Source organism: Scyliorhinus torazame, chromosome 3 (assembly GCF_047496885.1).
Source record: "Scyliorhinus torazame isolate Kashiwa2021f chromosome 3, sScyTor2.1, whole genome shotgun sequence".
NCBI classification, from domain to species: Eukaryota; Metazoa; Chordata; class Chondrichthyes; order Carcharhiniformes; family Scyliorhinidae; genus Scyliorhinus; species Scyliorhinus torazame.
The window spans coordinates 188,453,646-188,467,182 of NC_092709.1; the positions used below are offsets into that span (position 1 = coordinate 188,453,646).

At 47.9% G+C, this 13,537-nt stretch overlaps 1 protein-coding gene across 2 annotated transcripts in view; it reads right to left on the reverse strand.

Annotated features, from left to right (window-relative positions):
* rbm47 (RNA binding motif protein 47) overlaps positions 1-13,312 on the reverse strand; it is a 367,449-nt gene extending 354,137 nt beyond the window's left edge. Inside the window, exons 1-2 of one of the 2 annotated variants that reach the window (XM_072496611.1) lie at positions 13,132-13,312; positions 12,479-12,566 (exon numbers count right to left, since the gene is read on the reverse strand). The gene's annotated coding sequence lies outside the window, so the exon portion shown is untranslated. Of the gene's footprint in view, positions 1-12,478; positions 12,567-12,840; positions 13,015-13,131 lie in introns of those variants that run through there. The other variant, XM_072496610.1, reaches the window with a different exon arrangement.
* Positions 13,313-13,537: the final 225 nt, after the last annotated feature.

Genomic DNA, 13,537 nt, shown 5'->3' on the forward strand with positions numbered 1-13,537 from the left:
AAAGCCTGAGGGGATTTGGTCGGTTCTCAGGATATACATAGAACATAACAGCGCAGTACAGGCCCTTCGGCCCTCGATGTTGCGCCGACCTGCGAAACCACTCTAAAGCCCATCTACACTATTCCTTTATCGTCCTTATGTCTATCCAATGACCATTTGAATGCCCTTAGTGTTGGCGAGTCCACTACTGTTGCAGGAAGGGCATTCCACGCCCTTACTACTCTCTGAGTAAAGAACCTACCTCTAACATCTGTCTTATATCTATCTCCCCTTAATTTAAAGCTATGTCCCCTCGTGCTAGACATCACCATCCAAGGAAAAAGGCTCTCACTGTCCACCCTATCCAATCCTCTGATCATCTTGTATGCCTCAATTAAGTCACCTCTTAACCTTCTTCTCCTTAACGAAAACAGCCTCAAGTCCCTCAGCCTTTCCTCATAAGATCTTCCCTCCATACCAGGCAACATTCTGGTAAATCTCCTCTGCACCCTTTCCAATGCTTCCACATCCTTCCTATAATGTGGCGACCAGAATTGCACGCAATACTCAAAATGCGGCCGCACCAGAGTTTTGTACAGCTGCAACATGACCTCATGGCTCCGAACCTCAGTCCCTCTAACAATAAAAGCTAACACACTGTACGCCTTCTTAACAACCCTCTCAACCTGGGTGGCAACTTTCAGGGATCTATGTACATGGACACCGAGATCTCTCTGCTCATCCACACTGCCAAGAATCTTACCATTAGCCCACTACTCTGTATTCCTGTTATTCCTCCCAAAATGAATCACCTCACACTTTTCTGCATTAAACTCCATTTGCCACCTCTCAGCCCAGCTCTGCAGCTTATCTATTTCCCTCTGTAACTTGTAACATCCGTCTGCACTGTCCACAACTCCACCAACTTTAGTGTCATCTGCAAATTTACTCACCCATCCTTCTACGCCCTCCTCCAGGTCATTGATAAAAATGACCAACAGCAGTGGCCACAAAACAAATCCTTGTGGTACACCACTAGTAACTGGACTCCAGTCTGAACATTTCCCATCAACCACCACCCTTTGTCTTCTTCCAGCTAGCCAATTTCTGATCCAAACTGCTAAATCACCCTGAATCCCATGCCTCCCTATTTTCTGCAGTAGCCTACCGTGGGGAGCTTTATCAAACGCTTTACTGAAATCCATATACACCACATCAACTGTTTTACCCTCATCCATCTGTTTGGTCACCTTCTCAAAGAACTCTATAAGGTTCTTGAGGCACGACCTACCCTTCACAAAACCGTGTTGACTATCTCTAATCAAATTATTCCTTTCCAGATGATTATACATCCTATCTCTTATTGACTTATAGATCAAAGCCAAAGGCTCAGCAATCTCCTCCCTAGCTTCCCAGAGAATCCTAGGATAAATCCCATCCAGCCCAGGGGACTTATCTATTTTCACACTTTCCAGAATTGCTAACACCTCCTCCTTATGAACCTCAAGCCCTTCTAGTCTAGTAGACTGAATCTCAGTATTCTCCTCGACAACATTGTCTTTTTCCTGTGTGAATACTGATGAAAAATATTCATTTAGCACCTCTCCTATCTCCTCGGACTCCAAGCACAAGTTCCCACTACTGTCCTTGACTGGCCCTACTCTTACCCTAGTCATTCGTTTATTCCTGACATATCTATAGAAAGCTTTAGGGTTATCCTTGATCCTACCTGCCAAAGACTTCTCATGTCCCCTCCTGGCTCTTCTTCGCTCTCTCTTTAAGTCCTTCCTAGCTAACTTGTAACTCTCGAGCGCCCTAACTGAACCTTCATGTCTCATCTTTACACAAGCCTCCTTCTTCCTCTTGACAAGTGTTTCGACTGCTTTAGTAAACCACGGTTCCCTTGCTCAACCACTTCCTCCCTGCCTGACAGGTACATACTTATCAAGGACACGCAGTAGCTGTTCCTTGAACAAGCTCCACATTTCCATTGTGCCCATCCCCTGCAGTTTTCCTCTCCATCCGATGCATCCTAAGTCTTGCCTCATCGCATCATAATTGCCTTTCCAACAGATATAACTCTTGCCCTGCAGTATATACCTATCCCTTTCCATCACTAAAGTAAACGTAATCGAATTGTGGTCACTATCACCAAAGTGCTCACCTACCTCCAAATCTAACATCTGTCCTGGTCCATTACCCAGTACCAAATCCAATATGGCCTCACCTCTCGTTGGCCTATCTACATACTGTGTCAGGAAACCCTCCTGCACACATTGGACAAAAACGGACCTATCTAAAGTACTCGAACTACAGCGTTTCCAGTCAATATTTGGAAGGTTAAAGTCCCCCGTAACAACTGCCCTGTTGCTTTCGCTCCTATCCAGAATCATCTTTGCAATCCTTTCCCCTACATCTCTGAAACATGGCAAAGAGCGAGATGTGGGTAGTGCAGGCGAGAGGTCAGGAGAGTAGGCTGAAGGGGCTGCCGTTCAGGATGGTAGGGGAAAGCTTCAGATATTTTGGGATACAAGTAGCGCGAGACTGGGGTAAGTTGCATAAGCTAAACTTGTCCCGGTTGGTGGAGCAAGTGAGGGACGAGTTCCGGAGATGGGAAGCTCTCCCGCTGTCATTGGTGGGGAGAGTGCAGACGGAGAAGATGTCGATTCTCCCGAGATTCTTGTTCATATTTCAGTGTCTCCTCATTTTCATTTCGCGGTCATTCTTTAAGAGGCTCGATAAAAGTATCCTGGCATTTGTTTGGGCGGGAAGGTCCCCACGGGTGAGGAAGGCGATGCTCGAGAGGAACCGAGGGGATGGGGAGCTGGCGTTGCCGAACTTTAGCAACTACTACTGGGCAGCTAACATAGTCATGGTAAGGAAATGGTTGGTGGGTACGGGGTAGGTTTGAGAGCGGATGGAGGCTGCTTCGTGCAGGGGCACCAGTTTGGCAGCCTTGGTTACGGCGCCTCTGCCGCTCCCGCCGGCACGATACTCCACCAGCCCTATTGTGGTGGCGGCTCTGCGGATCTGAGGCCAGTGGAGGAGGCATATAGGGGAAGTGAGAGCATCGGTTTGATCCCCAATCTGAGGTAACCACCGATTTGCCCCGGGGAATATGGATGGTGGGTTTCAATTATGGCGGAGGGCGGGGATTGAGAGGATGGGCGATCTGTTCCTGGAAGGGAGCTTCCCGAGCATGAGGGTGTTGGAGGAGAAGTTTGGGCTGGCGAGAGGGAATGATTTCAGTTACTTGCAGGTGCGGGATTTCGTATGCAGATTGGTACCATCCTTCCCACGCCTCCCACCAAGGGGGATCCAGGACAGGGTAGTTTCCAGAGGAGAGGTGGGAGAGGGGAGAGTCTCCGACATTTATAAAGAACTAATGGGAGCAGAGGAGGCACAGACCGAAGAACTGAAGGTTAAGTGGGAGGAGGAGCTCGGGGGGGGAGATAGAGGATGGCATATGGGCAGACGCTTTGAGTAGAGTAAACACGACCGCGGCATGCACCAGGCTCAGTCTGATCCAGTTCAAGGTCGTACATCGGGCCCACATGACGGTGGTCCAGATGAGCAAATTCTTTGGGCTGGAGGACAAATGTGCTAGATGTGCCGGTGGACCAGCGAACCATGTACACATGTTCTGGGCGTGTCCTAAACTAAGGGGGTACTGGCAGGGATTCGTGGACGTCATGTCCCGGGTATTGAAAACTAGGGTAGCAATGAGTCCTGAGGTGGCAATTTTGGGGGTTTTGGAGGACCCAGGACTCCAAGAGGAGAAAGAGGCCGGCGCCTTGGCCTTTGCTTCCCTGGTAGCCCGGCGACGAGTACTGTTGGCATGGAAGGACTCAAAGCCCCCGAAGTCTAAAGTATGGCTTTCGGACATGGCGAGCTTTCTCGGGCTGGAGAAAATTAAGTTTGTCTTGAGAGGATCGCTGTCAGGGTTCGCCCGGAGGTGGCAGCTATTCGTTGACTTCTTCGCGGAGAATTAATCGTCAGCAGGGGAGAGTGGGGGGGTTAGGGTCGCGTAGAGTAGGGGGTTGCTTAGGCAGGTTCTTCCGAGAGGGGAGCCGATGCTTGCATTATGTCTTATTTGCTTTTTGTACACTGCGGTATAATGTTGCTGTTTTATATGCCAAAAAATACCTCAATAAAATTGTTTATTAAAAAAAAAGAAAAAGCTTTGGAGGGAAGTTGAAGTCTGATCTAGCAACTCTTGTTTTGACCACAAGTAAAGACAGCTTTCTCCACCAGTAGGGTAGTTTAAAAAGGAATAATAACATTATAAAGCAGAACAGTCTTGTCTGTGGACAAGTAGGAAGCTGAAACAAGCCAGTTGGAACAGCTTATTGAAGACTTCCAACCAGAGTCTGCAGGGGTTCGAACCGGAGACCAAATTTGTTCTGCACAGTAAATATTCCTCTGTGCCATGCTGATTTTAAGCTGGACTGAGAACTGTATGTTTCTTTTCTTGTTGATTTTTTAAAAAACACTTTTATTCTCCTCCTCTTTCACATTTTCTCCCAAATTTACACCCACCAACAATGAACAATAAGCTGTAACGAATATATTGTCAATCCCCATATCAACAACAACAATCCCATCCTCCCACCAACTCCCAAACAACTGCCCGCATGTTAACATAAACAAATAACACAAAGGAATCAGAAATCACCCATAGTCACCATTAACACATAGTCCCCCTCCCCCCAACCCTCCCAACCCCCCCCCCCCTCCCCCCCCCCCCCCCCCCCCCCCCCCCCCACCACTAGTGTTCGATGTTTCCAATTCTTGAAAGTGCATAAAAGGGCACTTCTTGAAAGGGCAGCACGGTAGCACAGTGGTTAGCACAGTTGCTTCACAGCTCCAGGGTCCCAGGTTCAATTCCTGCCTTGGGTCACTGTTTGGGATGAGTCTGCACGTTCTCCCTGTGTGTGCGTGGGTTTCCTCCGGGTGCTCCGGTTTCCTCCCACAGTCCAAAGATGTGCAGGTTAGGTGCATTGGCCATTCTAAATTGCCCTGAGTCAAAAAGAAAAGGTTAGGTTGGGTTACGGGAATAAAGGGGACAGGGTGGAGGCGTGGGGCTTAAGTAGAGTGCTCTTTCCAAGGGCCGGTGCAGACTCGATGGGCTGAATGGCCTCCTTCTGCACTGTAAATTCTATGATCTATATAATGAATAACGCCCATGAATTGTAGAACCCCTCCATCCTTCCCCTCAGTTCAAACTTAACCTTCTCAAGAGTCAAGAACTCCAACAGGCCCCCAGCCACGCCAGGGCACAGGGTGGAGGGGTTGCTCTCCATCCCAACAGGATCCTCCTTCGGGTGAACAACGAGGCGAAGGCTACAACATCTGCCTCCGCACCCGTTTCCAACCCCAGCTGGCCCGACACCCCGAATATGGCCTCCCGAGGGCTCGGATCCAGTTTCACGTGCACCACTTTAGAGATTATCCTATTTAAACATTTCCCCCTGCTCCAGCCCATGCTCCGTTCCCAGCTCCTTCAATCCTGCAAACCGACTCGTTTCTTGTTGTTTAATGGGAAGTTGAGTAATAGTGTTTATGGGATAATTGATGCTCCGGAATCAAAAACTGAAAGGAGGAGAGCATCAAAGAGAACGATGAGGAGTCCTGACAATGTACTGATCCAAAGCCCTCTCAGGAACTGAGACATCCATCCATGCACATTCCCCTATGTGACTGCCTTTCCACTGAGCCTCACTCCCTCCCCTTTCACACAGTGGCCCATCACCCAGTCACCCCTCTCAATTCCACTTAACAGAAGCACCTCAATGGGCCACATGCCCACCCCCACCCTCAAGGGTGAGGACTGCGTTTTAACCTCACAGATGAACAAAACGCTGCTGCCTGTCATGTCCTGAACTGGGTGACTGAGTGCCTCTACCCTCCTTTGCATTAAGGCTGCCATGTGTGACACCTCTCGGTCATGGAGAGGTGGGTGTAAGCCTTGGTGTTCAGTACTCGGGGATTCAGCTCCCAAAGGATTGACCATTGGGCGTAAATCAGTGGCACATTCAAGGATTGCAGGCCTGACGACATTGGCCCAATTGACGCATAAAGGAAGGTCAGGGAGATGATCAGCCAACTGGCTTCTCGAAGTGGGAGGTGAAACACAGTCACCTTCATCTTTTGGTGGCACCCCCATTCCGCCAGCTCTCTTGGACTGCGGTTTAAATGATCTTTCCACCTTGAACAGCCAGCATCCAAATCATTCCCTGATGACCTGGCCTCCATAGCCAGTAGCTTTTCCCTTCCAGGCAACCCGTGCCCTGTGGATGCACTTTGCAGCCTGAGTGTGGGGGTTCATTCTGACTGCACTCATTCTCCCCCTGTGTGAGGGTCTTCTACCCTGTAGCTGCTCAGCATTCCGGCATTTCATGGGACCCTACCCAGAGATCTCACAGTTGCCTCCTGTGCTGACCCAGTGGTTGTACCTGCTCCCACCCACTTCCATCTGCCACTCGAGAAGGGCAATTCCTTAGCGAAGAAATGGACACAAACCCAGCAAGGGAGACTCGAGAGTGAAACCATGCACACCAATCATCAGACCCCTTGGCGCCTGGAGGACCAAACCGGTGAAGAGCTGCTAAGGCTTGCAAGGGACCCTCCCCCCACCTTTGACACTGAGACACAACCGTCCCACCTCCCCGGCCTGAGTTCCACTTATCTGGGTCCTCTTGCATCCTTTCTGATGTCCCCTCTCTAATTACACCTTGGAGGGTAATGGTGACCTGAGCACTCACCTCCGATATCCCCTTCAGAGGTAAGGTCGCCAGCTTTGTAAATCATGGCAGTGTGACGTCACGCCGGCAACTGATGAATATTCAGTGAAGGGGGAAGTTCCAGCGGGAGGGCTCACTATATTATAATGTAATGAGGTTCCCGGCCTTCTGTGGCAGGATTCCCGTTATGCCACGGCGAGGGGCCTGGAAAATCAGAAAACGCAATCTCACTGGCGAGAATCATGTTTCCTGATTCTCGCCCTATTTTCCGCCTACGTCACCATTCTCACTTACGGCTAACGTGGGCTCAAAATTCCACCCAACATGTCTCTAAACAATCAGATGACATAATCCTCACTGGGACACACAAAGAATATTTCTCTCGTTATATAGAAATCAAAATAAATTGAAGCAAACAAAGGTGGAATTAAGAGAGAGAAAAGAAAGAGATAAAGAAAATGTTTAAACAAATACTTTTTTAAAATCTCCAACCTAATAATTAAAATCTGAAGTGATGAGACTCCACACTTCTAAAACTAAATTTTCAATGTCAGAGAGGTTCATTGGCAATAGTTAAAGTTGAACGTGCCATTAAAAAATAATTTTTACTTTTTTTCTGGAGGGTTTAGTGGGTAAGCACATCAACTTCACAACATTCTATGTTTTTCAATGTTGATTCTCTGGGTAGGATGCACTAAGAGCATAGCTTCTGGAGGAGCAGGGAAACTTGGAGAGAAAGGGGAAAAAAAGGACTTCGGATCATCGAATGGAATCCCTGCAGTGCAGAGGAGGCCATTCGGCCCATCAAGTCTGCATCAACCCTTTGGAAGGGTACCCTACCTAGTGTCAGGCCCCCAACCCATCCCCTTAACCCAGCAACCTCATCTAACCTAACCTTTTTTACACTAAGGGGCAATTGATCATGGCCTTGTATTTATATAGTGCCTTTTTCAACCACCAGCCCTCTTAATTACTTTACAGTCAATGAAATACATTTAAAGTTTAGTCACTGTTGAAATGTGGGGAACATGTTGGCCAATCTCCACACAGCAAGCTCCCATAAACAGCAATATGGTAATGATCAGATAATCTCTATTTCTGATGTTGATTGAAGAATAAATATTGTCCTGAAATGTGGGGACAACTCCCCTCCCCTTCTTCAAAATAATGGCAAGGAATGTTTTATGTCCACTTGGGAGGGCAGGTGGTGCCTCGGTTTAATATCTGATCCAAAAGACAGTCCAACAGTGTCGCACTCCCTCAGTACAACACTAAAGTATCAGCCTAAAAATTTGTAATCAAGTCCAGAAGTTGCACTTGAACCCACAACTTACTGACTCAGAGCCAAGAGTTGGTCAATTTGATTTCCACATTTAATTGCTGGTTTACTCCTTAATAACAATGAGGCCACAGTCGGGGGGGCTTGGCCCTGCTGAACCTGTTATACTATCATTGGGCGGTGAACGCGGAGAAGGTGCGGGGTTGGAGCAGGGATACAGAGGCTTTGTGGGTGAGGATGGAGGCAGGCTCTTGCAAGGGGTCAGGGTTCCGGGCGCTGGCAATGGTGCCACTCTTGTTTGCCCCAGGGAATTTCTTGGGGAGTCCTGTGGTGGTGCCATGCTGAAAATGAGGAGGCAATTTCGGTACCACTTTAGGTTGAGGACGGGGTCGAAGTTGATGCCGATCTGAGGGAACAACAGGTGTGAGCCAGGGAGGATGGATTTGAGGTTTTGGGGATGGGAGGAGCGAGGGGTGATGGAGATGAAGGACTTGGAAGGGGGGTTTGCAAGTTTGGTGGAGTTGGGGAAGAGGTTTGGGATCCCTCGTGGAGAGGGTTTCAGATAGATGCAGGTATGGGATTCTGCGAAAAAGTTTTTTCCAACCTTTCTGGTGGCACCGCCTTCCTCATTGCTGGAGAGGTTGTTGTCAGTGATGGGGTTGAATCTCGGTGATCTTTGGGCGGATTTTGGAGGAGGAGAAGGTGTCTCTGGAGGGAGTGAAGGCTAAGTGGGAGCAGGAGCTGGGGATTGCGCCGGAGGAGTGGTTGCGGTATGAGGTGCTGTGGAGGGTGAATGCCTCAACCTCGTGTGCGACACTGGGGTTGATCCAGCTAAAGGTAGTACACAGAGCGCAAGTGACAAAGTTGAGGATGAGCGAGTTGTTTGAGGCCGTGGAGGATATTTGTGAGCAGTGTGGGAGGGGCCCAGCCAATCATGTACACATGTTCTGGTCCTGCCCGAAGTTGGAAAGGTTTTGGAGGTTGTTCTTCAGCACCATGTCGCCGATCATGCATGTGTACTTAGAGTCCAGTCCCTTGGGGGCCATATTCAGGGTATCAGACTTGCAGACAGGAGCGCGGGCAGATGTCTTAGCCTTTGCATCGTTGATCGCTCACAGGCGGGTTCTGTTGGGGTGGAGGTCAGCTTCTCCACCCTGTGCCTCGGTGTGGCTGGGTGATTTAATGGAGTTCTTGCACTTAGAAAAGGTGAAATTCACTTTAAGAGAGGTAAGTGACGGGTTCCAAAAAGATGGGGTCTGTTTATACTACATTTTGGGGAGCTGGTTACCGTCAACTGCTAGGGGGGTGGGGAGAGGGCGAGGTGAGGAGGTTGTTTGGGTTGTTGGTGGGATACGGGTTCAGGGATTGGTGTTGGGTTTATTTTGTTCTATAATGCAACGTGTGTTAAATGTAAAAATGTTAAAATTTGAATAAAAATACTTTCAAAAGAAATAACAGTGAGCCCCAGGAGCCTGAATGTTACTTCCTCCAAAGTCCGAGCCGAGCTGTCTATTTCCCATGCCATTCTTCCTTAATAAGATTCATAGCTCAATGTAAATGCCAACAGGTAATATGGTAAGTGATAAAAGCCTTTCAAATAGATCAACCCTTTCTGTAATCTTTCTGATTTTGAATGTTTAAGTTCTCGAAAACAGGGACAAAATGCACAGTAGCACGATTAACATCTAAACGAGGGAGATAGGCTCATAGTATTCACCCATCAACATCTGACTTTTCCCCTTTGTTTCATTAGATAGACTTTTTTTTAAGCCAAACACAATCTTGAAACCAACTACATTTTTTTTTAAAAGCTAGTTACTTATTCAATAACTATGTCTTTACTCACTGTCCAGGACACATTGTTCTTTAACAAAATGGTTCATTCTGTAAATAATGAAGTAGCTTTTGACTTTTAAGGAACTTTGAAAACAAAGTATCAACACAAATGAGACGGTACAGACATCTGAACATTGGATCTATCCTTAATTTATTTCACATCCTTGTGAACAACTTCCCCTGCTTTTAGTTAGAAATGCAGAAAGTAGAGCGTGAATAATATATTTATTTGGAATTGATATTGTCAACAAAATCCCCTGAACTATGCTAAAAATAAGTCAAAGTATATTTCTCCTTATATTAGTAACTATGTCGATGTATTGAATGTTTTTAATGTTTCCTCTAAATCTCTACTAACAATTAATTCAGATTTTTCTGATCCTACCCAACAATGGATGATGGACAAGGGCATCCAGCATTTGGTGATGATGATACCCGGAACATGTTAATCAACCAAAATCAAACGGAAATATTTCTGAGGGAGGTGAAATTGGGCAACATAATGAACTTGTTTGGTAGCACAGTGGTGAGCAATATTGCTTCACAGCGCCAGGATCCCAGATTCGATTCCCGGCTTGGGTCACTGTCTGTGCAGAGTCAGCACGTTCAACCGTGTCTATGTGGGTTTCCTCCGGGCGCTCCGGTTTCCTCCCACAAATCCCAAAAGACGTGCTGTTAGGTAACTTGGACATTCTGAATTCCCCCTCAGTGTACCCGAATAGGCGCGAGAGGATTTTCACAGTAACTTCATTGCAGTGTTAATGTAAGCCTACTTGTGACAATATAGATTATTATTATTATTATTAAGTCAGCATTTGATGTTCAGTTCCCAATGAACTCTGACGTACTTTGGGCACTTTAGAAGACTAAAGATCGTCCCAGTGGCAGAGATAGTCATCAAGAATGAAATTGTTGCGAATCGCTCTCCCGTGCACTTGGTAAAAGAAAATTGTATTCACTCAAAAATTTCATGAACGAGGCGAGAGCTTAATCGTATACTTCTGCATCCACATCACTGTTTTCACAATGGGATAGACCCATCTTTCATCTACACAAAGAAAACTCTTAATGCCCCCTCCTCCCGCCCGCTTTAACACATCCACTGACGATGGTAAACTAGCTGCCGATACGGTCCAGAGAATTGCCGGATCCGTGGCCGCGCATGCGCATGGCGACGGCCTGCATTGGTCGCGCCGTGCTACATGGCGGAGGCCGCTCGCGCACCCGCCCCGCGCTAGCTTCCTTCTCTGCGCTGGCCCCGACGCAACATGGCGTAGAGCTACAGGGGCCGGCGCGGAGTAAAAGAGACCCCCACTAGGAGAAGTCGGCCCGCCGATCAGTAGGCCCTGATCGCGGGCCACACACTGTGGGGCCCCCCCCCCCCCCCCCCCCCGGGTCAGATTCCCCCTCCCCCACCAAGCCCCCCCCCCCCGCAGGATGGACGCCGAGGTCCCGCCGGTTAAGACCACGTGAACACCACCGGCGGGACTCTGGCTATCTCGGCGGGCACTCGGCTCATCCCACGTGGAGAATCGCCGGGACGGGGGCTGGGTAGAGCGGCCCCCGACCAGCGCCGCGTAGACCACGCCGGCACCTATGGCGCCGATTCTCCGGTGACCAGAGAATCGGCAGACTGGCGACGGGGCGGCGTCGCGTGAATCGTGCCCGGCCAGGTGATTCTCCGATCCGGCCCCGGGATCAGAGAATCCCGCCCGAGGTCTTTATAATCGCATCCATCCATCAGACTGAATTGCACACTGGTGAATCACCTCATCACCAACACTGCAATCGGAAATCCCTTATGATTGTTTCTTCAAACCGTCCCCTCTCACATTCTATCAATTATATAAAAATATAACAAAAACATTAGGAGTCCCTCGCATTTGGAGAGCACCATCTGGGATAAAATGTATCGCGCCATAAAGCCAGCAGATATACAGTGCAGAGCGGAGGGCGTGTAGATATATCAGTTGTGTTTAGTTGCCACAACAGGTAACGTGTGTGCAAACACCATAAACTGTCCCTTCGAAACTCATAAGAATTTTTTGCTCAGATTACTGATGGGCCAGGGTGAAATGTTGTGATCACGTTCAGGTATTATTTCTAGGGACTTTGGTCCGAAAAAAATACGGTCAATATTCTAATAGTCTTGTTCTCATTGAAAGAAGCGGTTTAGGAGCGGTGATATTTCTGTGCCATGGTGACAGTACCATGTCACCAGCACCCTTCAATTTACCAGCACTCGGCGTCTCAATGTCATTCGCGCGCTTCTCTGAACGGCAAGGCAATAGAGCGGAAAAACAAGTGCAATATTGCACTTCGGCTTTTAATAGCCATGGTTACTTATCGGCAAGATAAAGGTAACGGCAGCTATTTCACAAGGAAATCCTTTACGTCAAAAAATGATGAACTGGGAACTTTATGTGTTAACCAACTGCCGACCACTAGACATTTACAAGTGCAACATATCCAACCATTGGTCGGATGAGTTTTTTTTTTAAGTAAGCTTTTATTGCAAAAACACGTTGCCGCGGCCGGTGTATAATTGCAAACTCGGTAACCCTGCTGGATTCTCGGGCTCTTACTGGAATGCGATCGAACAGCAAGTCGCAAAATAAAAATAAATTGTAAGATTATGTACCTTGCTACCTTGCACACGGGTGGCAGCTTCGGCGACCGGTGTATCGTTGGAGAGGAGTCACTCACAGCTCGGGGCACTGATTATGCACCTTGTAAAACAAATAAGAAGCAAATAGTAACATTGTGCTGCAATCAAACCAAGGCTGCAAAAAGAAGGAAGTGAACCCAAATCTCAGAGAAGAAGGAAGCGCCAGTTAGATTCTGAAAGTGCTCTCCAAAGGCATTGATATTGTTTATTAAGTTCAGACAACATTAGATGCATTGTAAAAAATGTGAAAAATTAATGGGTGGGAAATCCCCCCCCCCTCTAAAAAAAAGTCTAGATAAATGTTGAACATGGTTATTTATGTTAAACCACCTTACCATCTGGAAAGGGCAGTTCGAGCAACGTAATGAAGGAGTTGGAGAGTTGACATGAGGGAAAAGAATTGAAACCAGAACCCAAATGCTGTGAAGCGTTTTTTTTAAACTGTTGCCATGGGCTGCAGAATAAAACCTTGCACTTCCCCAAAAAGTGGCTTTCTGAATTTCAGTGACCTTCTTCCATCAGGCAATGACGTGCAGAGATCGAAACAAGAAACAAAAGGCAAAATGTAAATGATTCAATTTATATATAATGTGGCAGCGCCAGGAGGGCAGGCTGGTCACACTTACAAAACATGACTGACAAGCTGGATGTGGCCGGCCTCTTCCCGCCAGCACCAGCCTGACCTGGCCTGGCTCAAGTTCTTATCAGGAAGTAAGTCGCTCGCAAATTCTTCTGTGGGGACATGTCACAAACTGGAAAGATGTGGTTAACCGCCATTGAAGTCCCTGCACTGCAAAGGAGTCGTTCTCTGATCACGTCCTGCATTCCGGGGCGCAGCGAGATTCAAAGGCGAATCGCAGCATTATTTGTAAAAAAAGGGGGGGGGGGGGGGCGCTGCCAACTTCCTGGGCTAGTGGGAAGAAGGGTGCCAGGTGAATTGTTCTCGCAGGGAGCCACACACGATGAGCCGAATGGCTCCCTCCTGCGCATTAACCATTCCAATATTCTTCAGTTAAGCAATAATCAAGCGAT